The sequence below is a fragment of the Pipistrellus hanaki genome, assembly GCF_964339955.1.
Source record: "Pipistrellus hanaki genome assembly, chromosome: 14".
NCBI classification, from domain to species: Eukaryota; Metazoa; Chordata; class Mammalia; order Chiroptera; family Vespertilionidae; genus Pipistrellus; species Pipistrellus hanaki.
In genome coordinates, this window is record NC_140516.1 from 46,105,665 (window position 1) to 46,132,390 (window position 26,726).

Genomic DNA, 26,726 nt, shown 5'->3' on the forward strand with positions numbered 1-26,726 from the left:
AGCGCTTTTACATCTGTGACCTCCTTTGACCCTCTCAACCGCTGCAAGGAGGATTCTGTCCCTATCTCACAGAGGAGAGGGTTGGGTCTCAGAGAGGTAGAGTGCTTTGTGTGTGTCATGTTGGGCTGGGCTTTCTTCACCCCACTGCCTCCTTACAATCTGAGGATCTTGAAGCAGAACTTGAACTTAGAGGAAAGACCTGAAGCTGCTGGTCCCTGCAGTCCTTATGTCCCCTCTTCTCTTCTGGCCCCATTTTCAGTTCCCTATTGGGACCTTCAGAGAAACAGAGTGCCCCATGCCTGGGGTGGCTCTCCTTCTCCGCCCTACACTGTGGCTTGCCACAGACTGAGCAGGGAGCTGACAGTGACTGGCGGCTGTCCTGTCTCTTTGAGGACTGCAGGGAGCAGGCAGCCTGGCACTCTTTCTCGGGCTGTCCCAGGTGATATTTTTCAAACTAGTTTTTGAAAAACCGAAAAATCAAGTCTAGTTAGTGTCTCGCAATTCCAGAAGGGCTGGCTATGGGCAGCATCAGACGAGGTGATCCTGAATGGCCCCAGGGTAGAAACAGTCACTGAGAGAAACATGGTTTTTGACCTGCAGGAATTTGAAGGAGCGACACACAAGCGTTGTGTTGGCCCTTGGTTCCAGCACTCAGGGCTGATCAAAGACCCAGGTGTTTGCCGTGACCCTGGCCACTCATTTCCACTTGGATTGGGGACCACACTCAAGGGCACAAAACCTTCCTACAAAAGCTGGCCACTTGGCTGTCATTTGCATAAAATTCTACCAACTGAGATCTGCCGCATTGAAAGTCTTCAATCTCAAATTCTAGAAGATTCTCACCCTCTTTTTCCCACAGAAGGCTTTCCCCCAGCCCCCTCCCCATTCTTTAATGTCTGCTTCTATCAGAAGTGGCAGGAAAACAACCAAAAGGCTAGTTGGAGTCTGGGTAGCAGTAAGTCCCCTAGTGCATTTGTTTGCTGGTTGGCTGAATATGAATATATTGATATATATCTTCTATATTAATAGTCACCCAAGATAGGAATAATTGCTTTATGTATAAGAGGTGACTTTTTTGACTATTGGTCCTCACTCCTGGCTACACATTGGAATCATTAATGAGCTGAGATTCTGGGGGTATTTGGTCTAGGGAATGGACTGGGCATAGAGATGACATATTGACAATAAAGCTCCAAGGCTTCAAGCATGGTATGGATGGCATAGCGGTACAGGTGCTCAGAAGGGGGCTACTCCATGACTGAAATGGTCCCAGTAGCTTCCATGGAGGAACAGAAAACCCAACAGGTTGAAGGGTGGAGGAGGTGTGGATAAGCAGAGAGGAGCAGGGAGAGTGCCAGGGGAAGGGAATGGCTTGGAGCAATCAGGTAGGAAATAATGAACAAGGCAAGTACAGAGAATAGATAAAAATGGCACATCTGAGTAGGAGAAATTTTTTAAATATAATTGTTTTTATTTTAGTATATAAAAATAATACATGAAGTTGTGGGAATTTTGGAAAAATAAAGAAAAACCATTGCCTGTCCATCAATCATTAAGTGAACATCACTTTTTAGTGTGGGCTACTTTTCTATGCCTTTTGGACATTGTTTTAGACTCGCATACCATTCCACAGTTTTGTATCCTATGTTTTAAATTTAACATTATATTGCAGCATTTCCCCCACGTTATTAATAATTCTTCATGAGCATTTGTTCTGGCTGCCATTGTTGATATTAATGTAAAAGTCACTCAATCTTTCTCCTAAAGTTGGGCCTTCAGGTTTTGTACAATTCTTCACAAATTTGGGGGTTGGTTTTAGATTTGTAAGAAGTGAGGGAGAGAGTCTGAACACTGGCCTTTTCCTAATAACCACTGGAGTGAAAGAACTTGCAGACCCCTTCTTCAAACTGTGCTCTTGAAAGCCCAGGAGAAGAACCCTGAAGTCTTCAACCCCCAAACCAGATGTCAATTCACCCTCAAAGTCAAAAGCTGCAGATCTCGGAGTATGCTAAGCAATATGTTGGGCTTTCTCTCCTCGGCCCCAAATCACAATTCCTAACAAATAGAGGTGTTGCTTCTCCATGTTGCAGATACCGTCTGGCCAGGAAACTACTGGGGGACCTTAGATTTTTTAACACCCAATTAAATTGGTGTAATTGGATAGAATTGCAACTTATTTGCCTCCAGCTGTGAATCATAATCTGTTTCACACTCGAGTGCTGTTTGACTTGATGTTTAGTACTTTTCCCAGAGTTGTAGAGATGGGGTAGGAAAGGGAGCTCTTTCTCACTTTTCGATGTGTAGACAATTTTTCCTTCTTCACTTGAAGGAGTCCCTGGCAGTCGGACTATTATGGTTAACCTCCTGTGGGCTAAGACTCTACTTTGATCCCAAGGTTTTAGCATCCAACTCTCTCTGGGGCCAGCTGTGTAACATGTCTAGGCAACAAGGAAACAGTATGACCAGGAAAGAACAGTTGGTCAAGCTGGAGACTTGACTCACAGAATTTTGTTCAAGGCTCATCTGGTCCATTTCCTAAGGGTGTGAGAATGACAAGGAGATCATGCTACTGTGTTAAATCCTGGTCAGTTTTATGAACATGGACAAGATATACTATTGTTTGGAAGATAAACTTAATTAGGGGAGACAAAATAAACTTGAAGCACTCTCTTAATAGACAGTTAATGATTTTATCAGAGCGCTACAATAAATAACAGGATATGAAGGAAGGAGTATTTGGGGCCTCAACACAACTCTGTTATCTGGACCCCTTTCCTCCTTTGGGACACACCTGGCTAGAACATGGTATTTTGCATAGGAGGTGTTCAATGCATATTTACATATATTAAGTATATGGAACCTGTATTTATTGCTGACTTTGGCTATAGCCTGCATTTCTAGAAAAGATTTGTATATTGGATCAATGGTTCTCACATTTGCATGTTCACCAGAATCACCTATGGGCATGTAAACCTCCATATCACTGGACCTCATTTCTGATTCAGTAGGTCCAGGAATTTGCACCTCCAACAAGTTCTCAGGTGATACAATTGCTGGTCAGGAGATTAAATTTGTAAATGACTGTGTTAGATTTTGATGGTTTAAGAAGCATCTAGAAGGAGTGTTACATTCCACAGCCAGTTCTCCACTTGCCTCTTTTCCTGGACAGACATCACTAATAAATCTCTCCCCTCTTTCCTCCTGGGCCCTGACTTGCCTCGGATCCTTGCAATACTGCAGTTTAGTAGGACTTGTTCCCCAAAGTGCCCAGCATTGGCATCACCTGGGAGTTTGACAGAAATGTGGAATCTCAAGCCCAATCCCAGAATCTGCATTTAACAAGATCTCTGGATCATCTATATACACAATAGTTTGGGAAGCATGGGTCTTGGCAACCAGAGTTACATTGGAGTAGGAACCTATCTGTTTAATACAGTCCAACCATTTCATCTTAGAAATGAGAAAACAAAAGTCCACAGAAGTCAAGAAATCTAAGTAGCAGATTTTCCTGTGCTTATTACAGCGTTAATTTATGTAAGGTGTTAGCTGATAATCTTAAAAATGTCACACCAATCCCAATCCCCACCACCATTGTAATGTCATTGCATTTTTCCTTTTGTTAACCATGTATTCTTTTTAAAAAATCTCTATTTGTTAAAAGTATTACACATGTCCTGCTTTTCCCCCATTGACCTCTCCCAGCCCACCCTCACTCCCAACCCAGGCCTTTACCACCCCATTACCTATGTTCATGGGTTATACATATATGCACTTAAGTTCATTGGTTGATCTCTTTCCACCCACCCACCATCCCCTGCCTTCCCTCTGACATTTGACAGTCTGATGCTTCTATGTCTCTGGCTCTATTTTTGTTCACCATTTTATGGTGCTCATTAGATTCCACATATGAGATTATGTGATACTTATCTTTCTCTGACTAGCTTATTTCACTTAGCATAATGCTCTCCAGGTCCATTCATGCTGTTGCAATGGTAAGAGTTCTTTTGTACAGCTACATAGTATTCCATTCTGTAGATGTACCATAGGTTGTTAATCCACTCATCTATTGATGGGCACTTAGGCTGTTTCCAAATCCTAGCTATTGTAAACTGTGCTGCTATGAACATAGGGGTGTGTGTGTGTGTGTGTGTGTGTGTGTGTGTGTTTGTGTGTGTGTGTGTGTGTGTGTGTGTATATGTATATATATATATATATATATATATATATATATATATATATATATATATATATATATTTTTTTTTTTTTTTTTTTTTTTTTTCTGATTGGCGCTTCAGGTTTCTTAGAATATATTCCTAGAATTTGGATCACTGGGTCAAGTGGGAGTCCTATTTTTAATTTTTTTGAGGAAACTCCATACTGTTTTTTGACAGAGGCTGCACCAGTCTGCATTTCCATCAGCATTGTAGGAGGGTTCCCTTTTCTCCAAATCGTCACCAACACTGTTGTTTGTTGATTAGTTGATGATAGGCATTCTCATATTGTCATTTTGATTTGCATCTCTCAGTTGACCAGTGACTTTGAGCATTGTTTCATTTGTGTCTTGGCCTTATGTATGTCTACTTTGGAGAAGTGTCTACTTAGATTCTTTGCCCATTTTTTATTGGATTGTCTTCCTTTTGTTAAGTTGTATGAGTTCCCTGTAAATTTTGGAGATGAACCCCTTATCAGATGACTCATAGGCCAATATGTTCTCCCAATATGAGCTCTCTTGTTACTTTGTTGAAGGTTTCTTTTGCTGTGTAGAAGCTTTTAATTTTGATGCAGTCCATTAAATGGGTCTTAAAAATGGAAGTCTGGATTTAAAGGAAAGATGCCCTAATGATTGACTGGAAGGCAGAAGGGTCAAGACAAACACTAGTTTTACCAAATGGATGCTTTCATACAGGCACTAGAAGCTACTAGTGATGGGGCTAATGTGTCCCCCCAACCCTTTCATCACCTAATTCCTGGCTGGAATTCTGGGCTGAGAGGGCCCAGGGTTTGACTCTACTCAGTGAGGCTCTCTATAGAAGGAGGCAGTAGACCTTACTCACTAGCCTTTTAATCTTAGAGACACACTTGTGTTTCTTTTTTTGAAAAGAATTCCAAAGCCAGCATTGAAGGCAGGTCCAGATAGAAGAAAATATTGCTTTAGGATGTAGCAAAAAAGTTTGTACAATACCATGCATTTGGATAAAGAAAGGCTGGGAATAGACTTGAACTAAGAACTAGAAAGGCCTATGGTAATGACCAATCCACAGGTTCTTAGTCCTAGCCAGCACATAGTCATCAAATTGTGTGGGGGGATGATAGGAGGATGAAGCAGACAGAAGAGGATGGTCTTCTATATCAGGGTGGGAGCAAACCTCAGGAAGGGGTGTGGGCTGGAGAAGGTGTCCAGGGCTAGGAGTGGAGGCACATGTACAAGTGACGTCGACTTACTAGTACATGCCAAGCAGGCCTGATTTAACTAACCTGTTTCACCACCACCCTCAATTATTAAAGAAACAGAGAGAGTAGTTCTTAACTTTCTTTTTTTATGGAGTCTTTAGAGACTCTGGGTGAAGCTATACATTCTTTCTCATCAGACCAAAGTGCACATTTGGGTCAAGGAACATTTGCACAGACAAGTCAGGGTTTCATAGACCCTGAAGCCCACCCAGGGATCTCTAGGGGATCCAAAGACTCCAAACAAAGAATTCTAGGTAAATGCCCAAAGGAAGTGTTTCTTCAAAGTCACACCGAGTGACAGAAAGGGTACCAGGCCTCCTACCTTTCTGCTTGAGGCTCTTTAGAAGACCCCAAAGTTGACCATTGAGAGGAAACTGAAGGTAATAATTAAAATTAAGGACCGTAACCTAGTTAAGCTTAAACCTCAAATTAATATCTGGCCTGTGTATCTTTGAAAGTCAAATAAAAAGCAAAGGTCTAAGTGGATGTGTTCAATCTATGCATCTGTATTAAACGCCTTCTATGTAAAAGATTGTTCTAGGCACCAGTAGGAGTAGCAAACCAGTCAGATACTGGCCCTGCCCTTGGGACGTCCATGGTCCAGCCAGGAAGACATAAAGGGGACAAGTACTAATTATTACAAGTTGCTGCTTAATGAGCATTATAAAGGTTATCTTGAACTCTTTGGGAGCAACTGTGCTAAATAAATGATTAACTTTAATACTCTAAATAGTGGTAAACCCTCCTGTGTATGAATAATTAAAGGAGCTTCCACAATAGAAATGCAGCTAAGCTTCTAGGAGTGGCCATCTTCGTCTGAGGTAGCCACTCCAGTGCGTCCTGTGGTGTTTTCACTCGATGTCTGTGCGCGGGTGTCTGTCTTGCCTGTGGGAGAGATGAGCCCTTTGGAACCACAGCCAGACTCTCTGATCCAATTGGTCTGTAAATATTTACAGCATTCACGGCACTCCCTCCTCGTATCAAATGCCAGGGAGCAACAGAAAAACTAGTGAACTCAAACCGACCCCATGTTATGCTATGATAAATATTTAGACGGTGGCTTGGGGGGCTGGGTACAGAGCTGTGGGGAAGTGGCTGTGGCCACTTTGTCCTACGAAAGAAATAATCAACATCGCTTCCAGCTCTGGACACCCAGAATCAAGCTGGGGGAGAATGAAACATCTCAGTTGGGGGATGACGGGTGCTCGCGTTCTTTTCTATTTTGGCACTCCGAGGCAGGCTCTTCTGTGCGGGTAGCGGATTAGTGGGGAGTCTGTTCTCTCTAGCGTCCGTCAGAGACTGGGGATCTGGGGAATGGAACCGTGTCCTTTAGACTTCTCAATGTGTATTATAAACTGCTATTGGTTGTTTTGTTTGTTTGTTTTAAGTTTCAAGTATTATGAGAAGGATGTTGGAGGAGTCCACTCCCCAAGTTGGGGACCAGCTTACAAAGTGAGGTGATGACTCAGTAGGCTGTGATAGTAAATGTCTTAGTCCAGTTGGGCTGCTGTAACAAAACAGTACAGAGTGGGTAGCTGATAAACAACAGAAATTTATTTCTCACAGTTCTTGAGGCTGAAAGTATGAGACCAAGGCACCAGCGTAGACCAGGGAGGACCTTTCTGGGTTGCAGACTTTTCTTTGTATCCTCACATGGCAGGGCTGAGGGATCGCTCTGGAATCCCTTTTATAAACCACCAGTCCCATTCATGAGATTTCACCCTCATGAATCGAGCACCTGCAAAGTCCCTCCGTCCTAATAACTTTGCTTTGGGGTTTAGGGTTTCAACATTTCTATTTTAGGGGACACAAACCTTGAGACCATAGCTATAAAGACCCATAACCCTAAACTTGAGTTGGGAGGTTCATGCTGAGCCACACAAAGTAAAGGGAAATTAAAAACAAACAAACAAACAAACAAAAAAAAAAACATTCAGGTGAGAGCCGGGCTCTGTGCCTCCTTGCCAGACTGCACCTGAGAGCATTCTGGAAACCAGAAGTGTTAGAATATGCCTGGCATTGCTTGCATTCTCTTCGCTCACTGCTTGGTTGCACTGGGCGTGGCTGCCCTGGGATCCTAGGCTATCCTGGGAAGCTGACTGAGGTCTCTTGACCCCGCTTCCTACCACCACTGAAGAGGTCACGGTCTTCAGCCTGCTTTCTGGACAGGAATGGGGTCTGTGCTAACATCTGGTGTTTTGTCTCACATCCGGGAAGGAAATGCTGAAAAAACCCAGAAAAGATACATGTAGAATGGAGCAGAAATGCCATCTTTGGGAACATCCCTTCTCCAGATTCTTTTTTTCTAGAAAAGGTATCGCAAACTATCAGAATGGAAACCCTAGGCTAGGCAAGATTAGGCCCAAATTAATGCCGGTGGGGCAGGTATAGGGATAAAGGTACCCATGTTGAGATCTCAACCCAGTTAGAAACCCAATTTACATGATTCATATTTAACCCTTTGCACTCCGAACCATTCTGGACATTGGCTACCAGCTACTCGACGCTACTTTGCGGTGGAAACGTGTGTTGAAATAACTCAATTTTCTGTAATCACTAATAAACTGCAATGTCCCCTGAGAGGGGACATCCGAGTGATATGCTAGAATTCCGATGTCCCCTGAGAGGGGACAGCGGAGTGCAAAGCATTAAATTTCTTCTTTCATCCAGGAACAAGCTATTTCTTACCAGTATTAAGAATTTAGTCTGATTCATTATGATCTACACTTGGTATAAACATACCAATGGGTTTCGTCCTTTATTCAGATAATTAGGACATTAGAGAGGAAGTTGTTTTTAATGAAAAGTTGAAAATAAGTTTTAACTTTTGGGGGAGGAAGAACCAACCATTTTCACCAAGTTCTAAGCATAAACAGGTGTCACATGTTGGCACACACACCTGACCAGGGGGTGAAGGAACCAACATTTGGCCAAGAAGCCTCCTTTAAAAAAAAAAATCAATATATATATATTGATTAAAAATTTTTTTTTTACAGAGAGGAAGGGAGAAGAATAGAGACTTTGAAACATCGATGAGAAAGAAACACCGATCAGCTGCCTCCTGCACACTCTCTACTGGGGATGTGCCCACAACCAAGGTACATGTTTTTTACCAGAATTGAACCTGGGACCCTTGAGTCCTTAGGCCAACACTCTTTCCATTGAGCCAAACTGGTTAGGGCTAGAAGCCTCCTTTTATATTGGGCTTTCTGTGTCCCCAGGGGTGGCCTGGGGAAGCCCATCTAGGAAAACCCATTTTCCTGTCAATCTCTTGGAGACTTTAAATGCACAAAATTACAAATAGACCATCAGTTTAAAGTTTGCTCCCAGCTTCCCCCTCAATGGCTCGAGGAAGTTTATGCCTTAAAGGACTTAGCTTGGCCCAATAAAAGGAGGAAGTCAAGATAATCTGATAGAAGTGGGCGGCGAGGTGGGGGAGAGTCATTCCTTTCTGGAACTGTGGCCTAGTAGATTTTTCAAACTTGGGCAGTGACCTAGGCTGGACATTTTTAGCAGCAGAAGCCAAAAAGGAAGTGCCGCGGGCGACACGCTGTCTGCCTCCTTATAGCTCGAAGCCTACCCATTCATTAGCATCATCTGCTGAGTGGCTGAAGATGAAAATGGAGATGTCCACAGGCTCAGCAAGAATCCGCAGGACCAGTCTGTACCTTGGTGGATTGTGACATGTTTCCCTTTAGCACAAAAAGCCAGGGATGCTTCCTGTCTGCTTCTGTCTCCTACACCCTTTTGGTTCTGCATTTAATACCAAGCTATCCCCTGTTTCTGGGACCAAGCTGTGACCTTTGCTGAGGACTTGTCCTCCAGACCTTGTGGTTCTGAGATCCACAACTCTATCCACCTACTTAGTCAAATCAGTGAAGGTTTGTGGTCTTCTGGGCAGGCATGTGACTCAACAGAGGGAGCAGAGGGAATGATTCTTTATCTCTCTTGAAAAAAATGAAATTTATTGAGGTGACTGATTAATAACTATAAAGGTTTCAAGTGCACAATTTTGTGATACATGATTGGTATATTGAATTGTATATTGGTATATTGCATTTAGGCCACCACCTAAATCAGATCTTCTACTTCACCATGTATTTGACCCCATTTGTCCTTCATTATCCCCTTCCCTCTGGTAACAACCATGCTGTCATCTGTGTCTATGAGTTTGTTTTGTTTGTTTGCTTATTACTTTCAGTTTTATATCCCATATAGGAATGAAATGATGCAGTTCTTACCTTTTTCTGACTGACTTATTTCGCTTAGCATGATATTCTCAAGATTCATTCACATTGTTGCAAATGGCAGTGTTTCATTTCTTCCTAGGGCTGAGCAGTATTCCATTGTGTATGTGTGCCACATCTTTATCCAGTCCTCTGCTGAAGGACACTTTGGCTGTTTCCATGTCTTGGCCACCATGAATAATGCTGCGATGAATATTGAGGTTCATATATATTTGTGAATAAATATTCTTAAAATTCTAAGGGGATACCCAGAGAGGGGCTGTTGGGTCACATGGCAACCCTATTTTTACTTTTTGAGGAACCCCACCATACTCTTTTCCATAGTGGCTGTACCAGAAGGTGATTTTCTTGCTCTAGTGGCTATTACAAGGTGGCAGTATGTGTAACTCATGAGGAGTCATGCTGTCCTGGCTCAGAGGAGGTGCATAGGGAGTCCAGCACCATTTCTGTGAGAGGGAAGGACACCCCATGTAAGTCCTAGGTTGGGTGCTTGAGGAAGGGGAGGAGGACCACTGCTCAGCTATAGTCACCTGTAGATGCCAAGACCGAAGCAGTGCTTCTCAGATTTTTGCTTTTTTTTTTTGTGTGTGTGTGTGTGACACAGACGATTTGAAAATCAAAGAAAAGTCACGGTCCCTTCTCCATATTAAAAACTAAAATAGTTATTACTGTGAAGAATTGTCATCATTACAATAACAATTCAAGTTGAAGGCAGCTAAGCAAACCCAGGCTGGGATCTTAGCTGAGCTGAATAAGGAGCATTTAACCCAACCCCTTTCTCTGGGCACAGCTCTCAGCAACAGCTACCAAAACCCTTTCCGGATCAGCAAGAATGTTATTTCAAATGATGTGGCCTCTTGACACAAGGTATATTTCTAAGGCACAAATGTTTCTTGAAAAATTACATTTTCAGGGGTCTATTACCCTTTCAACAGCGGTTCATGAATCCTGAAAGCGAGGTGTTTGATCCTTTCTCTCCGAAGAACTGAGATCAGGAAACAGTCATCGCCTTCAGAGTGGGCTGTGAAGGTCATGAAGAAGGTCGTGGAGAGCAGAGGGAGGAAGGTGCTCTCCAGGAGGGCGTGCTTCCTGCTGCTGGATAAAAAAGGAGCCTGTTAAGGATAGTGCCCCTCAACTTCTCACCAAGACAGCCTTGGATCTTTCTTCCTGCACATTTCAAAGATCTCTTTTTCTTCCAAACCAGATCTGTATTCCTGAATGATAAGAGTCTCTGAAGTGACTCAACATGCTATAGTCTGGGCTCTGGTCCTCATCCTGTCACCAGCTCGCTGTGTGTCTTTGGGTAAGTTACTTAACCTCTCTGAGCCTGGTTTCTCATCTATCAAAGGAGCATTAGATTAATTGCTAGAAACACATTGCAACTCTGACCTTTGTTGATGCTTATATCTGGGAGGTAGCTTTTCTCCCGGCCACCTTTGTGTCTACCTCATAGTGTGAAAGTCCCAGGTTGGCTAGAGATGGGTGCAACTCTCAGCACAACCACTGAGCCAGCTGAGAGACGTGGCTCTCCTGCAAAACGAAAATAACCTTACTGCTTTGCTGGGGTTTTAAAGCCTAGATGAAAGAGCATCTTAATTTCTAGCTCAGCACTTGGCACCAGCCAGGCCTTGAGGAAGTTCAGTTTCTCTTTTTTCCTCTCTAATACCCATCTTCTCTAACTCCCATTCCCAGACTAGGTGCTATAACCTCCCCATTCCCACACAGCCCAGAGCAGAAAAGTGAAAAGTCATGGGAAACCAAAGATGAGTCTTTGGGCTCTGTTTTTCATCTCCCACCCCCAAATTGCAGCTAACTGGCCTTTCCAAGTTCATGAGCACTGGTTACTCTTCTAATGGTCATGATGAAAATAATGTCTAATTAGAGTGTGGCAAGGTCTGTGCTGAGTACTTTAGGGGCACTCTTTTGCTTCTCATGCTGGGAGGATGGTATTATACCCATTTAATAGATGAGGAAACTGATGCGTAAAGAATATTTGAGAACTTGCCCAATCAGCAGAAGAACAGTCAACACATTGGGTGGAAGTCCAACCTCTTGATTGAACAGGTACCTCCCTGTAGCATACGCCCTGCCTCCGGAGACCCTGAGCATTCTGGTGGGTTTATGTCAAAGCCATCAGCCAGGCAAAAAGGACAAGGATGCGTAAGCATGCTGGGGTCGGGAGGGTGGGCAGCCAGACGCGGTGGTATCTCTGGGTTTGGGGTGAAATTGCAGACTGGTGGCCTCCTCTTCCCCCACCTCCTTGGTTCTGTGGCTGCCAGAGAGAAGGGGGACAGACTTCCCAGTGGTAGTGACAGTGTACACCCCAGATGGCTGCCAGGCTCTGACTGGCGCTCGGGCCATTAGTTCCAGCAGTGCCAAAGTTTGTGTGTGGAGCTGGGAGGAGACCAAGCCCAGGGTTACCCAACGGCCAACTGTGACCCTGGAAGGCTCAGCTTACACCGCTGCATGTTTCTGCCTGGGAACGGGAGAAGCCTGCTCTCCAGGCTGGGAGCTGTCACTCTTATTTGTGTGTATGTTTTCTGTTTGCTGCCAGGTGCCCCCAAGCCTGTAATGTGAGGAGGGTCTGGAAATGATTGCGGCTCCTCCCTGGTGGAGAAGACTGGGAAAGGAAATGGGGAGTGAGGCCCACTGACCCTGAGGCAGGAGAGCAAGCTCCCAGCGAGGAGTGAGCAGAGCTCATGGCACCTGGGCCGGGGCCTTTCTCCTTCAGGTGTGAGTGTCAGGCGGGGTTCTGGCCCGAACTTTTGTGCTCTTGGCATGGTCATCTTGTCTCCTGAGGCTAGGGAAGAATTTCTCTGTCTTGGGTTGGGAGACAATACTGGGGTGGGGATCCCACAGCAGTAGAACTTTGGGAAAAAGAGTTAATTTTGTCTTAAGTGGAAGCCTAGGGCGACAGGGTCAGCTGCATGACTGAGCAAGTTTCCAAAATGTTCTGGGCCTCAGTGTCCACATATGTAGAATGGGGATAAAACTGGGACCTATCTTTTAGGTTTCTTGTGTAGAGAGATGAGGAATGCAAAGCACTCAACACCAGCTGGGAGCTGTCGCTCTTATTACGACCCATGGAAGGTGCTCACTGAATGCCATTAAGTGTTCAGAAAATTTATGGGCAGCAGAGCCTGTCCAATTTCTTAGATGTGTCTTGGGGTCATAACATTAATCCAACTTTGCAGAAATCTACTGAGCCATGCTCCCAGACCCAACATAACCTCTGATATAAGCAGAGGTTTATTATTAAACTTCATCAACTCTTACTAAGTTCCGGGCACAACGCAACAAATTCACTCAATCCTCACTGTAACGCTGTGAGACAAGCACTATTTTATCTTCATCATCCCCAGTGCTATGGGAGGAAGCCATGTGCTCAAGGTGCCACAGCCCAGATTGGCCAGCCGAGTGCCCGAGCCCCAAGTGACACTGCGTCTCCCATCGGAGCTATGTAAAAGTGAGTCACTCCTCACCTTGTCAAGTAGAGGATGGAAGAAGATTCTAGAATGGTGGCAATTTTGTCCGAGGTTACTCACTGATTTTGGTAGAAGTCCTAAATCTCTGCAGGAGTGGCTTAATGTTCCCCTCCGCCTGAAAGACAAAATGCACAAGTTTAACAGTGCTTGTGGTCACCTTGAAGTCAACACAAGTGCCAAATTCTGCTCCAAAACCCACAATTCCACGGAAGAAAAATGTAGTCACTGTACTGGGTTGAATAAGATATCTTTTTTTTTTTTTTTTGAGGGATACTAATGTTCTAAACTCTAACAACATAGAGGTGACATTATTTGGAAACAGGGCCTTTTCAGATATAATAATCAAGTTAAGATGAGGTCCTACTGGGTCAGGGTGACCTAATCCAATAACTGGCCTTAAAAGAAGAGGAAATTTGGGCCGAGTCACTGACACACAGGACATAGGCAGAGGTTGGAGTGATGCAGGTAGGAGCCCAGGGAGGCCAAGGATTTGGCAACTGCCAGCAGGTGGGCACTCTCACCTGATTCATCAGAGGGTGCATGGCCCTGCCAGCACCTTGATTTTGGACTTTTGGCTTCCAGAATTGTTACCAAATAAATGCCTGTTGTTTTAAGCCGCTCACTTATTATAGCAGCCACTAGAAACTAATACAGTCTGCTAGAAGGGAAATTCTGGGGTCACCTTGGAAACTTTTACCTAAATGTACTTGGAAGATGAGGTCCAGACTCATGCACAGTCAGTGAGCTTGGGGTAGAATAGCTAACACACCATGGAGGGCCAATTCAGGGTGAGGACAGGTAGCATCTGGGCATTTTCAAGTTCTCAAGGACATATCTCAAGGACTAATACAGTCTGCTAGAAGGGAAATTCTGGGGTCACCTTGGAAACTTTTACCTAAATGTACTTGGAAGATGAGGTCCAGACTCATGCACAGTCAGTGAGCTTGGGGTAGAATAGCTAACACACCATGGAGGGCCAATTCAGGGTGAGGACAGGTGGCATCTGGGCATTTTCAAGTTCTCAAGGACTCACACCATGAACCTTCTGCCCACTGTGGGGCTCAGGAGCTGCATGACACTACACATCAGGTAAGCGTGCTGTGTGCACTGTGTTCTGCTGCCCTCAGCACAGCACGACCCCCGGGCAGAGGGAAGCCCGTGTAGAGCAGGGGCTGAATGTCAGGCAGGCTGTGCAGGTTCCATTCTTCATGCTGGGGGAGGACCCTGGCCGGGAGGGGTCATTTACAACGTGGTTATGTGTTGAAAAGGTTTCCATATGAATAGGGACTGGGACAACGGCATTGACTTGGCTCTTTTCTCTCCTACCTTGAAAGTATTGAATATTCCTGAAGACTCAGCTAACGATCCTGGAAAGGAAGCATTAGACATTTTGAAGAGATTTCCAATGCACAGAAGACGGACAACATCAATAACCTTCTGAGGCCAGCTCTCGCCCCCTCAGCCCCACTCTCCCACCACTCTCCACCCCCACCCTGCCAGGGCTCCCAGCTGAGTGTTCTGCCAGGGGGTCTAACTGGGAGCCAGGCAGCTGCTGGCAGACTGCGATCCTACAAGAACCCTCTAAAACACATATGTCAAACACAAGGCCCGCGGGCCAAATCCAGCCCGCCAGGCCTTGCAATGTGGCCCGCACCGCGATGTCATCACTGCACTCCGCTGTCAGTTTATGACATTGTCAGTTTATGACTGTTCAGTAAACCATTCGGCCCGCGATTTAGGCTGGATTTTAGATTTTGGCCCCTTCTCTGATTGAGTTCGACACCCCTACTCTAAAACCAGGCCCTCTGCCCATTTGGGAAAATGCACTTTGCAGCTTGCATTATCTGAATATTGGAGAGGGGTTTGCACATGCAGATAGTTGTGTCACTTATTTCACTTTGTAAAGGAAGGCACAACCCCACTCCCATGTCAACACAGTGTTCACCGTCTGTGGGATGATTGTATCTACTTCCTGTCTTTATATTTCCTTACAATTATTCACTGTGTGTTATTAAATATTTTTCGTGCAGGTGCACGAAATGAGCTGTTCATTTGGAAAATTCACTAAGTAGATAAAAACATTAAAAAGGCAAAGATTCATCTTTTCAAACGATTGTGAGTCATATTTTTCTTCCAAAACGCAATTGAAATATATAATTACCACTATTTTCCTCTAAATGAAGATTACAGTCAATTCAGTGATGGACCTTAAGATCAGAAACTATAATTTGGGGTTCAGGTCACTGTGTGAAATGTTGCAATCAGGTTACCTGCTCGGAGTGTGCAGAATAACTGGTAGTTGCCCATGCTTCCTTCCTGGCGTGGAGGGAGTTTGGAGAAGAGGTGGGCGGTGCCACTCGGATGGGCTTTCCCCCTCTCTAAGTTTTTCTGCTAAAAAAAAAAAAAAAATACAGTGCTTCCCCTGCAGACAGTGGCTGGGGGAAACTTCCAGAAACACAGACACCACACAGATAGGATGATGCTTCCCATAGCCCTTTCGGGAAGGAGAATTAATCACCTTGACTGCACTGATTAGAATCTCCAGGAAAACAAGTATTTTAACTCTGCCTGGGTCTTCACCATGAACTGACTGGCTATTTGCCCAAATTGGTTTTTCCGGCTATGCACAGGTGGGTCAGCCTCCTAGTGCCCTGGGGCAGTGGTCCTCAAACTCATTAGTCAACAGAGCCAAATATCAACAGCACAATGATTGACATTTCTTTGGAGAGCCAAATTTTTTAAACTTAATCTTCTTCTAACGCCACTTCTTCAAAATAGATTCGCCCAGACCGTGGTATTTTGTGGAAGAGCCACACTCAAGGGGCCAAAGAGCCACATGTGGCTCACCAGCTGCAATTTGCCGACCACGGCCCTGGGGGATGAAACATAAGGACGTTTCCGACGAAGGCCCTGGGTTCTCCAGATCTCCCCATCCTGTTCTCCCCACTGCCCTCCCCTCCCCTCCCCTCTGCCCTCTCCGAGCGGCCACAGCTGGGCAGGTTCAGTCACTTTGGCTCCTTCGAGTCCATGAAGAAGGTGCTTCAGGGAGGACCTGGGTGTCGGTGGCCCTGTAGACCCGAGGACAAATCAGCCTGTGTACCCCCACCTCCCACATTGGCGCTGGGGAAAACAATGCCCACCCCACCCCCGAAAACATCACGGTCAGCTACCTGAGTCCTGCTCTGTAGAGCTCTGCCTTGGAGGCCACACTGTCCTTGAGTGAGGACCTGCAAAAGGCTTTGCAAAGGCAGGTAGGAAGCCCTGAGGGCACTGAGGGAGAAGCACCACCACAGGTACCCCCAGTTGACAACACAGACTTCACCAGCTGGGCTTCCTGTTTGCCCCCCCCCCCCCCCCCCCGCAACTCCCCTGAGAGCCCATTGCTCTGTGCTCTGCCCCCTCCTACTTCCCTGAAACCAGGCAACCCTCCACCCTCTGACATCACCCCCCCATCACAAAGTTGCCTCTCTTCAGCCAAGAGCCTGAACGTGTCGTCCGTTCTGTGTCCCCCCCCGCCCCCCCCCCCCCCCCCCCGGGCGCCTCTAAATCCCTTCAGAGGCATCTCTTTCAGGAGCTTCTGAGAGAAGTGTCATCTCTCAATGGCTGGAGAATATATTACAAATTCTTGATAACAACGCTTTACTCTTAAATACAAAACCAGCCCTTTCAAAGGCCCCCTGAAGGGCCTAGAACATGCCGTGACTATAGAGAAGGAGGCATTTTATCCCAGTGATTTTTTTAAGCAGAGAAACACCCAATTGATTGAGCTGCCTAAGTGTGAAATCATTTGCACAGCAGGCCTGCGGGGGTCAGCCACGGGCTCCCCAGGCCCAGCTCAGGCCCAGCCACCTAGCCGCCTCTTCATAATCGTTGCCTCTACTCTCAGACTTAGTTCATTAGTGTGCACAGCGCTGGTAGGGGAGGGCACCAAACTGCCTGATGCCTGCAAATTAATTGTATGCTCACCGATTAGCAGAAACATCCACTTCGGCTCTGGAATCTTCCTTCTGACAACCATGGAAATCCACACCTGGCTTCTGCGATCTGCAGACTAAACATGAGACAAAATAGGGATGAGTGAATCAGCAGGTAGAGGTAGAACCAGACTTGGACTACCAAAGAGCTAGCTGAGCTAGCTGTGTGACTCAGGGCAAGTTACTTAACCTCTCTGAGCGTCATTTCCCTGTCTGTAAAATGGGAATACAACCTCCTAGGTACCTACCTCTTAGGGTTGTTGTGAGGACTAAATAGCAATAAGGCATGTACAGCATTTGACACAGTGCATGTAACGTGGTATGTACTCAATAAATTTCAGATATGGTCACCAGCATCAGCTTCTTTATTATGCCTCTAAATTTGACCTCATGACCCTTTGAGTAGAAGGAGCCTCCCCTGTATCCTGCTCACTGCCAGGGATGGTTGGTTAAGTGAGTAACCACTGCCATGAGCGCTTTGGAGAAATATCTCTTCTGGAGTTCTTCTCATGAGGACTCAAAACAGCTTTGCAGAAAATGGGCTCTTATGGCCAATGAGACTATTCATCACTGGCGACATCCTGGCAGGAGAAAAATCACTTATGACCTTGGATAGGAGGATGTAGCAGGACCAGGGACATCTGAGCTCCCTCCTTCCAACCCCCTACACTCTATGCAACTCTGGGAATGGTAGCTTTGCATAAAAGTACCAGCCCATTAACTAGGGGCCATTGGTCTTTTTTCCATTCATTCATTTTTTTTTTAAATTTTTTTTATTGAGTATCTACTAATGCTGCATTAGGTACCAGGGAACTTCCCATGGAGCTCTACTGAGAGTAACTCCCCCAAATTGGAAATGTGAATGACAAGATGGCCCCAGGGAATGAAACTGGAAGAAATTGGGGAGGGATGGGTTTACTGTAAATACAGTGTGAGGGGGGAGATCTGTCCTTTAGGTGATATTGGGTCTGAGATAATGAGAAGGCGCCATCTAGCAAAGAACAGAGAGAACAAGATTCCAGGCAGAAAGAACAGCAAATATAAACAATCTCCTGGGGCCAAGGAACAGAAATGTCCATAGCAGAGCAATCTACAATAGCTACGGTTTGGAAACAGCCTAGGTGCCCATCAGCAGATGACTGGATCAGAAAATCATGGAACATCTACACAATGGAATACTATGCTGCCATAAAAAAGAAGGAATTCTCACCATTTACAGCTATCAGGATGGAACTGGAAAGCAGCATTATGCTAAGTGAAATAAACCAGTCAATGAAAGAAAAATACCACATGATCTCACTCATTTGTGGATAATAAAGAACATTATAAACAGATGAACAAAAAAATAGATACAGAGGCAGTAAAGCATCAAACAATGTCAAATTACAGTGGGAAGGTTAGGGAGAGGGAGGGAGATAAGAGATCAACCGAAGGACTTGTATGCATGCATATAAGCATAACCAATGGACGCAAAATGCTGGGGGGTGAGGGTATGTATGGGAGTGGAGTGTGGTGGGGTGGGGGTAATGGTAAGATATGTACACATATAATACCTTAATAAAAAAGAAAAAAAGAAATAAGGCCTTTGGGCTGACATACGGCAGAACACCCAGATGAGATTCAAGCCCTTCAGTGTCTTGATGGCCATGGCAAGGATAGGGGATTTTACGCTGAAGCAGTAGGAAGCCACTGGAGAGTTTAAGCATGGGTGACATCCCTGGATTGACCTGGAGCAACCATCTTCCAATATGGGACTCCCCTTTGTCATTGTCTCTTTCCAACACCGAGAATGTTTCTGCAGGGAGGTCTCCTGGCTAATTGTTCTGCTGGGAAGGTGGGGGAGGGAGGGTTGAACTGGTAGCTGCTGACAGATTAGGATCCTACAAGAACCCTCTAAAACCAGGCCCCTGCCCATTTGGGAAAATGCACTTTGCATGGACAAAATATAGAAAGGGAAAATCGCTAATGAGTCCATGGAAGTCAATGCAGAGGCCAGAATCCTGTTTTACAATGAAATGTGCTTTGAAATGCCGGGGATATATTCCCAACCGAGTCCTGAGTGTTTGGGAGGCTTTCAGCTCCTTCGAGCTGCAATGAAGGTGGCCCTTATCAGTCTGAGCTGGAGCTGCCTTAATTAGACCCAGATTCTCTATCTTTAAATTGGTCTTACATCAAAGCCAGAGTTATAATTGCAGGTGATGCATTTGTGAGCTGCATTGTCATGTAGAATACCGCTGCCATCGGGTTGTGTTGGGATTATTGAAAAGCAATTTGCAGGAAAGGTCTATGGGGGAAAGGCAGTTCACCTCACTAAGCCTAAGAAAAAAGAAAAAGGAAAAAAAAAGCAATAGATAGCTCCAGGTCTTGGGGAAAACATGTTTAACAAGAGCTATAAAAAAACACCCTTCAGCATTTTACCACCTCTGTTTTGCATGCACATCTGGCATAAGCCACTCATGGCTCTGAGACACATGGCTGTGAAAGTCCATGTTGTTAGAGGTCATTGCAGGCCTGCATTCAGTAGGGTCCTGAGAATAGCTGTTGGGTCATACGAGATTATCAGGAAAGTTTAGGAGGCAAATTTTGTGGCTACTCACCAACTGATTTCAGGTTTACAAGGTGCTAGAGAAGACGCTTGACTTGTGATTGTTTTGAAGGCAAGTTGTTTTCCTATGTGGTCAGATGCCGAGTCTCAGGGGAACCTCTTCTTGTCAGTGAAGGAGGGTTGCCACTCAAGCCCTCAGGACCACATGGATGGGTTCCTAGGGTTAGAGAAAGGGGGGAGAGGGAGGGAGTTTTGTAAGTAGCTGAGTCTCAGGAGAGAGAAGAATATCTTAGAACTTAGAAAAGGCTACTCAAATTAAAGGGTCATTCAACTTCCAAAGCAGAAGTTCCAAACCTTTTGGATGAAACATCACAAAAGGAGTCACGATGGTTTCATTCTTAGCTACCGGCATGCATTCCTTTGTGTGTTAGCTTAGGATATCCAAGAAGAGTGTGTAGAATCTAGTCAAAGAGAGGATTTCTGGGGTTCTGCCTATCTACGTGGGACATAGCAAACTAACAACTCCCCATACCCTGATCTGATTTGACACAGTCGCTGCTGAATTAGGGTCCATACATTAGATTTCCCAGAAAATGTCCAGAGAAACTTAGGAAACCCTTTACAATCTCTCCCATATCTCCTTTACCATCATTTCAGGAGCTACTTTGTAAACATGAAATTGTTTATCATGGCAAACTCTGATCCTGGGGGTCATTAATGGAATCGTATTGTCTACTGTTGTGTCTCCAGCCCACCAAAACAACTGGTCGCTTCTGGGGGTAAGGCTGGGGTAGAGGGCAGGGGGCAGCCACCTGTCAAAGGTATGGAAACAACTCCTTATGTGGCTGGATTTTTTTTTCACATTTCAGCTGTCCTGGTCTCTGGGGAGGCAGGCTACCTCTTGCCTCTTAGATTGGAATAATGTCCCTGGGCACTAAGGCAGCTTTCTCTCTAAAGAGTTTAGGCTTTGGGAAGGGGGAAGGGAGTCAAGTTAACTAACTTGACCAAGGGCAGGGAATCCAGGCCTTCACTCCAAACCACATTCACTTTTCTAATCGAACTGGCTCATGTGATTCCAATTATTTTTCCATCGTCTCTGAGGGCAGCGGGCCATAGGATAGGCTGATGACCTGTGAAATTTCAATTTAAAGAATGAAACTGGTTTTGATTTATTAAAAAGCCAGCCATTCCTCTGGTTCTGTGTAGATATAGAGAAGGCAAGAAGAGCTGCCAAAGGCTGGGTGACATCTGACGAACCCTGTCTCCCGGCCTCAGCAGCCCCTCAGGCCAAGTCTCTATGCCCAGGGCGTGAGGAGAACTCTCCTCTGACTCTCTGGGGAAGTGGCCTGCAGCCACAGAGCCACACGTGCCTTCTGACAACGTTGCAGTGCAACCTGCATGGGACTGTGTGAGGCCCGTCACCATAGGCGTCCTTGAAGAGGTAGGTTTGTCAGAGCAGAAGGGGCTCGGTGAGTGTCCATGGTGTTTGGCCTTCTCTCCTTCCTTCCTCTTCTTTTTCTGGTTGATGTTGAATATGGTGTCTGTGGGTTTCTAGGTTGGTGTGTAGTTGGGGAGAAGGCACAGAGCTGCTCCACTTGGTAGAACTTTCTTCTTTGCTCTCTTGAACTCCTGCATTGACTTGCCCTCTAATTTGTCTTCACTCTCCCCAATGGGAACTGTTCAGTTTTTTGATTGAATAGACTCAGTGTATGTATGTATCCATCAACATGGATGGATCTTAAAAATATGATCCCAAGTTTAAAGAAAAAGAAAGAAGAAAGAAAAGCAATTTGCAGGGAGTTAGATAAGATGCTGTGATGCACAAAAATTAAACATAGATTGGAAAAGAAAAAGATCACATTAAACAATGAGAAGAACTGCCTATGGGAGGAGAGGCATGGAAATGGAAAATCAGGATCAAACCAAAGAACTAAAACCAGTGAATGAATCAATCAATCTGTCAACCATGATGATGTGCCCTGAGCTGAAGAGTATGATTATCTGTACACCCTATCCTTAGGGTAAAGGATATAACAAAAGCAATGTAATCTCGGTAATCTCCCAATGCTCAGTAATCTCCCAAGTGGTGTCCTGGCACTAAGATGACAAGCTTAGCCTGAGTCCTTCCCTGCCATGGCTTTACGTCCAGATGCAAGGGACCCTCCACAAGAAAACAGAAGCCATTCTCCCTGGACACACACCTTCCGAAGGAGAAAGACAGCATCAGAGGGGCCTGCTTTCTCCTCTCTGACTGTGGCCCCTTCTCTCCCGCCTTGTTATGGGGCCAGCATCAGGCTGAGCGTCATTTTCACCATCTGTAAATGGCATGATACCAGAATCCCTTATAAAGCTGTTGTAAAGAATAAATGTATAAATGCCTGCTTGGTTCTCGGCATAGTGCCTGACTCACAGTAAATGCTTGCTGTTGTGATCATAATCATAATAATACTTGCTAAGAATGAGAACAACAGACATTAGTAATAATGATAATAATAAATTATAGGAAGCATTTTTCTCGTTCTTGTGTATGCCTTGCTCAGAAGGTCGGTTTTTGGAATTATTCTAAAGACACTAGTGTTCAGCTCAACAACATGAAATTAATGAAAATGAAACTTTCCAAGATTCTGGAAACAGAGTATTTTCTGTCATATCTTAAGTCTCCTTAGGATGCTCCAAGGCTGGGCCAGAGCAAAGGAAGTCCTGGCAGCCATATCAGACATTTTGGTGCAAGTGATCTGAATCCAGAATCTCAGCCAGAAGGACAAGCTGGAAAGAGATAAGACTAGTGAAGCTGAGGATGAGTCTAGACTAGCTGGTGACCTGCACAGCATATGGGGGCTGCCTGCTCATTCCTAATGGTGTCTTACAATGCTTAGAGGTTTTCATTGTCCAAAGTACTTCAATATCTCATTTGAATCTATAACACTCTCCTGAGGAGGTGTAGAACTCCCATTTTACAGATGGGATAACTGAGATCTAGAGTGTTCCAAGCCCAGGATGAACATTAGTTGTAGATCTGGCCCTATAACTCAGGTATTCTGACTCTCAACCAGGGGCATTATATAGTGACTAGTGACCCAGTGCACAGATTTGTGCACATTGAAAGGAAATGAATTAGAAGAATTATTTTAATATCGCTATTGCTTTTTCTCTATAATAGAAATGTCAACAAAAACAACCAAATTCATGATCGACAATGACAGATCAAAACACATGCATGCTATGGGCACCAGTGAGAGCTTTATATGTATTGCACATGTGCAAGTCAACATTTATTTTTAAATTGCCAGAGTGTGTCATATGTACCAGCTGGTCAGTCAGTCAGATGTCTGGATGGCCAGTCACTTAGCCTTTTACTAGTATAGATAGATAGATAGATAGATAGATAGATAGATAGATAGATAGATAGATGTAGATAGATAATGATAACAATAATGGCAATTGCTACTTGCAAGTGTCTATATTAGCCAGGCACTTTTGTAGGGTTTTTATTTATATTTCGTCTAATGTTTGCAATAGGCCTATGATGCCGATGCTGTTAGTCCTCATTTTAGAAACTAAACAACTAAGGCACAGAGAGATTAAGTAACCTCCTTTAGGTTGCACAGCCTGGAAGTGGTCAAGACAGGGCATGAGCCTGGGTTTGCACCACTCCTTTGGCTATCTTTTGCTGCCATGCTGCTACCTTGAGGACTAGGCTATGCTGCTTTGGGTCCTCTTAAGACAAGAGACACTTACAGACCCAAGGGTGTGTTAGTGCCCACTCCTTAATCCCAAGATTAAGAAACAAAGTCTTGTGCCATTGGGCTGTGGAGGGAGAGGCGGTTATGGTTTCTGCAGCAAAGGACTCTTCTGAACTTGGAGTCCTGGCCAACCACAGATCTCTCTGCTAACACGGGACTCATCCCAAGTTTTCCTGGGTACCTAGGAAACTTTTCAGGGTGCCAGTACCTTATTCAATGTCTGGTGCCCCTTTTGTTGAATATCTGGGGTTCATTGGAGTTCAGCCGAGGCCTCTCCCACCACCAAGCATGTTTTTACTTGGCATCTGTTCTTTACTGGGAAGTTTTTGTGAAAGAAAGAGGGATGTGGACTGGGACTGACAATGGCTAAAATTTAGAGCATCATGAGGATGGGGAAAGAGGGCTAAAAGAGGCAAGTGGTACTGGGGAAGGGCAAGGTGTGATGGCGTTAGAATGGACACCAAGTTTGGCTAGAAGGGAAGAAAAGAAGAGCCAGAAGGTAGATCTAGAAAGCCAAGAAGTGCTTTAGATTTTTTACTTTCTTTGCATTTCCCCAAGCATGTGCAGTAGAATTCCAGTTAAGTGCCATGCTAAGAGGGGTTCTGGGAGGAGAAATGTCTGATCAAATAACTCTTGGAAATGCTGGGTTAAATTCAATTAAATGCTTTTCTTTACTGAAGGCTTTATCAGAGCCTTTATAATAAAAATGTATACTGTGAATCTTCATTGAGGGAGAATAATGATGAGCATTTCCCAAATTTAATCTACCAATGAACCCATTTTTTCAAGGTGAAGTTTATGAAATTGGTTTAACTGAGCAGCCTGAAATTGCTTTCCCATGAGTGATTTGGGAAGGGGACCACTGAAAAACCAATTCAGGCTTGGTTTGCTGTGAGGCCTGCATCAGACCTCACCTTCCTCAAACCCTTACCATAGCTCCCTTGACCCCTACTGATGAGGGCTGACTTCTATGCTTAGTTTTACCAATTTTGGGAATACTTCTGCTCCATAAACTGCAGTAGGACTCCCAAGTCTTGACATGTGGGCCTTTGCAGGAAGCAGGGCACTGACTCTCATTCCAATTTTGAAATTACTATATCAGTTAATAGTTCTGAAACATTTTGAGGTCATGAATCCATTTGGAAATGTGCTGGACGTTATGAACTCTGTTTCCGAGCCAGGGCGGGGAGAGTGGGGGAGCTCATAGGATCATAATATGCAAACAATATTAAGGGATTTTTCCAAACCTTTTGAGACCTATCTAGGAATACCTTCATGTACACAGATTGGCCCACTAGTTCTTCTGTTGGGTCAGCACCAAATTTCTTAGAGCTGCTTTCATTTGGATGCTTCACTAGACAGCCCAATTGGCCCACTCACAAAATTGGCCTCATGGCCCATGTATGACCTTTTTGCCTGGGGAATTACACAGAATGGCCAGCTGGAAGCTATTTTCTGGGGTGGTACTGGGAAGAAGCATTGAGAGACTTCTGAACTTGTTTTTAATTTAACATCTTCACCTTTGTTTGGAAGAAGAGAGGAGACGGATAGAACAGTCCACCCAAGAGATGTTGTGCTTCTTTTAACTTCTAAATTTGGATGGAATAGGTCACCGAGCTTGCTTGTGTTGAAGGAAACCAAGCCAAGCCAGTCATCCTGGGATACCATGGCTGACTTCATGCTTGATTCATATGAACACTGAGCTTTTCTCTAGAGCACATGTGTCAAACACAAGGCCCGCGGGCCAAATCCAGCCCGCCAGGCCTTGCAATGTGGCCCACACCGCGCTGTCATCACTGCACTCCGCTGTCAGTTTATGACTGTTCAGTAAACCATTCGGCCCGCGATTTAGGCTGGATTTTAGATTTTGGCCCCTTCTCTGATTGAGTTCGACACCCCTACTCTAGAGTGATGGTCTGAAACAGGTCTGATGTATGGAGTAGTTTTAATGTGGAGTCTATCCTGGAGATCCCAATAGGACACAATTTCCCAAAATGCTTTCCTTCAAGTCACTTTGAAGATTTTTTTTTCTAAATATATTGTTTTGTGAAGAGCTGGAACACGGCTGGTAGCCACCCTTTCTCTGTTTTCTACTTTCCCATTGTCTGTGAGCCTGACTGTTTTATCTCTCCTTCATTTCAACCTTCTTGTGTTATTTTATTTTAGGTATTGCTCCTAAGTACCAAAAAGCCAGTGTATAGAATATTTTAAAAATCTAATCTGAAAGTCTTTATCCTTTAATGTGTGGCTTTGACCCATTCATATTTATTGTGATCACTCAGCTGTTTGGATTTATTGAAACCATTTTCTTTTGTGTTTTTTTATTTATTATTTATTTATCATATGTTTCTATCTTCTCAACTTGCTTTGCATTGAACATAAGGAACCTGGGTACTAAGCCAAGAAGAGAATGGTGTGTTGTACCCTTGGTTTTTCTGCCCATATAGAAATAGGGGGAATGGGTAAGGGATGAGATCAGAGAGAACAAACAGCAGAGAAGATGGCAGTAACTCACTTTGAGATCTACCAGACAGAGCCAGATAAAGCTTCACAATCTCAATTGATGCACCAGCAGGGGACTCTGCTTTGGTGACAGAGAGATTTTTGCCTTCTCCATCCTTATGGCTGATAACTCTGCCCTTGCCCTTACTATCAGCTTTTCTCTCCCAAGACTATGGCTAATGCCCCATAGCCTTATGATGTCAGCAACTGCTTTGGTTTCCAGAAGACTCAGCCAGCCCACAGCTCTGCCAGATTCTCTAATGGTTGGCTTAATACATCAGTGGCCACACACTTGCCCTAAATTTGGCTGGGCTTTGGGAACAAGTGGTCAGGCCTATGCTGAACAGATTGTGTGTGTATGTGTGTGTGTGTGTGTGTGTGTGTGTGTCGCCCAGCCTGAAGCTCTTAAAACAGTGCCTGAAAGGCACAACCCATAATAAGCAGTTGTAAATTGTTTCATTCTTGTTCCTCTAGCCAGAGGTCAAGTTTTCTACAGTTCTTTTTAGCTTTATTTTTATAGTTGACTCTATTACAGATATCCCTATTTGCGCACCTCCCCTACCCCAACTTTGCTCACCTCTATCCCCCCTTTCCTCTCACCATCACTATACCGTTGTCTGTGTCTATGGGTTATGCATGTATATTCTTTGGCTAATGGAGGAGAAAGTAGCCTGATGCCCTTTGATAGCCTGGGTGCTTCTCCCTAGTCTGAAAGACATATGCACACATAAATACAATGGACAGCATGAGGCAGAAAAGTAAGGCCAAGAGACCAGGG

At 44.7% G+C, this 26,726-nt stretch overlaps 1 long non-coding RNA gene across 10 annotated transcripts in view; it reads right to left on the reverse strand.

Moving 5' to 3' along the window:
* Positions 1-6,985: 6,985 nt before the first annotated feature.
* The window catches only part of LOC311632302, a 105,417-nt gene continuing 85,676 nt past the window's right edge, over positions 6,986-26,726 (reverse strand). For 3 of the 10 annotated variants that reach the window (XR_014796758.1, XR_014796764.1, XR_014796765.1), the window contains 6 exons: positions 19,756-19,920; positions 17,151-17,235; positions 15,455-15,575; positions 14,511-14,551; positions 13,182-13,299; positions 8,451-10,794 (listed from right to left, as the gene is read on the reverse strand). This is a non-coding gene — a long non-coding RNA (uncharacterized lncRNA). Of the gene's footprint in view, positions 7,676-8,450; positions 10,795-13,181; positions 13,300-14,510; positions 14,552-15,454; positions 15,576-17,150; positions 17,236-19,755; positions 19,921-26,726 lie in introns of those variants that run through there. The other 7 variants (XR_014796756.1, XR_014796757.1, XR_014796763.1 and 4 more) reach the window with 7 other exon arrangements.